This window comes from Cervus elaphus, chromosome 3 (genome assembly GCF_910594005.1).
Source record: "Cervus elaphus chromosome 3, mCerEla1.1, whole genome shotgun sequence".
Lineage (NCBI taxonomy): Eukaryota > Metazoa > Chordata > Mammalia > Artiodactyla > Cervidae > Cervus > Cervus elaphus.
The window spans coordinates 50489240-50491599 of record NC_057817.1 but is presented as its reverse complement, the minus strand read 5'-3'; the positions used below and the strand labels follow the sequence as shown (position 1 = coordinate 50491599).

Below are 2360 nucleotides of genomic sequence, written 5' to 3'. Positions count from 1 at the left end.
TCAAAAAGCCCCTTTAAATTTATCTGATAACCTTGACAACCGAAGAGATAAATGTTATTAACTGTTTCAGTTGTTTTGTGACAAATCTAAAATGCTCTTAAGTTCTCTTATAAAACCCTCTGCATTATATCTTCTGTTGGTACCCAAAATGTGTTTGACTTTTTTCAATTTTCAAGATTTACTTTATTTGCCTTCTCAAAGGACAAAATAATAAGGAGTGTAATGGATTTTATTTCATTTTATTTTTTTTTTAATTCTGAGCTCAGATCAAGTGTAGAAACCTTCACAGTTATAAAGGTCCATAGTAATAAAACCTTTTCATCATTGCTCAGAACTCATCAGCCTTTCATACACATACACACACACACACACACACACACACACACTCACCCATCAATAAAGTTCTCAGTAATCTACTGTCACCTTTACTCACACACAAACACACACACACTTTATTTTAAATTCTTTAGCTTCTCAGAACTATAGAGATCATGTATCAGGTAGACTAAAAGGTCTTCTGATGCTCAGATTAAACCATAGATAAAATTACTATCTATGGGTCCAACCGATATAAAAAATTGAATTAATGGATAAATGTGCAAGGTGGGATAATGCTTCTTTACCGTAGAATTCCCAAATCACCATTAGGCAACCAGCACAGTACTAATACCTGCAGGCAAGAATAATCAATAAATGGTGAATTGGAAGATTAAAGTATAAGAAACAGGATATTTGCATGGCCTTAGAGTTTTTCTCAACAAATGAATTCCAAGCAGAAAAATAAATAACTTTACAGTGGAAAAACCCAGAAGATGTCACCCTAACAAAGCCATCAGTGTTATCACCAGTAATGAGACATCGTGTGCCTGCTAATATGATGTACTGAGTAGGACATTGATTACCTCTAGGGTATTGTAGACAAAACAAAAAACCCCAAACAAACACATGACTTGAATCATGTGAAAACATCAGGCAAACCAAAACTGAGGGGCATTCCACTCAATAACAGGCTAGTACTCTTCAAGAGTGTCAAGGTCATGAAAAAACAAACAAACAAACAAAAATCTGACAGATGCTCACAAATTGGCAAATACTAAGAAACCATGACATTAATTGTAATCTGAGAGCCCAGATGGAACCCTGGAACCAGCAAAAGAACGCTAGTGGGTAATTCCAATACTGACTCTTAGTTATCAGAATTGCAACAATGCTAATTTCATTGTTTCTGTAATGCTACTAGCAGATGGCCAATGAACACATGAAAAGTTGTTCAACACTGCTCAACATTAGAGAAATGCAAATCAAAACCACAATGAGGTATCCCGTCGTATCAACCAGAAAGGCCATCGTCAAAAACACTACAGACAAAACATTCTAGAGAGGATGTGGAGCAAAGGGAACCCTACTGCACTGTTGATGGGAATGTAAATTGTCAAAGCCACTATGGAGAACAGTAGGGAGATTCCTTAACAAACTAAGAATAAAACTACCATATTACCCAGCAATCCCACTACTGGATATACCCTGAGAAAACCACAATTCAAAAAGTACATGCACCCCAATGTTCATTGCAGTACTATTTACAACAGACAGGGCAGAGAAGCAACTTAGATGTCTACTGACAGATGAATGGATACGGAAGATGTGGTACCTATATACCATGGAACACTACTCAGCCACACAAAGGAACGAATTCGAATTTGACTTAGTTGCAGTGTGGTGGATGAACCAAGAGCCTGTTATACAGAGTGAAGCAAGTCAGAAAGAGAAAAACAAACATCATATGTGAACACATATATGTGGAATCTAGAAAAAAACAGCACTGATGAACCTATTTGTAGAGAAGAAATGGAGATGCAGACATAGAGAATCATCTAGTGGACACAGGAGGGGAAGGAAATGGTAGGATAGATTGAGAAAGTAGCATTGTCATATCTACACTATCATGTGTAAAGCATATAACCAGCGAAAAGTTGCTGCGTAATGCAGGGAGCCCAGACTAGCTCACTGTGATGACCTGCAGGGGTGGAATGGCAGGGGCGGGGGGCAGAAGAGGAAGGGGATATATATATATATATATATAAAATTGTGACTGATTCACACTAATGTATGCAGAGACCACCACAACAATGTAAAGCAATAATCTTCCAATTAAAAAAAATCTACTATGTAAAACATTTTAAGTATATCTAAAATTATTTCAAGATGAAAGATAATACCAGATAATCATACAATTGCTTGTTTATATTCAGGGGAATATTTGAAATTCTTATGAACCTATAAACTATCATTTCTTCATCAACTTATTTTGTTTATCTTGAAACACACATACATTCACACAATTACAGCTTTCCTTACAG

The 2360-nt window shown here is 36.2% G+C and overlaps 1 non-coding gene and 1 pseudogene across 1 annotated transcript; both read right to left on the bottom strand.

Annotated features, from left to right (window-relative positions):
* Positions 1–257: 257 nt before the first annotated feature.
* Positions 258–330, bottom strand: LOC122686322. Its single transcript, XR_006338703.1, has one exon. It is a non-coding gene; the product is annotated as a small nucleolar RNA U2-30 (small nucleolar RNA).
* Positions 331–472: 142 nt separating this feature from the next.
* On the bottom strand, positions 473–543 carry LOC122686329 (annotated as a pseudogene).
* Between the last annotated feature and the right edge of the window lie 1817 nt (positions 544–2360).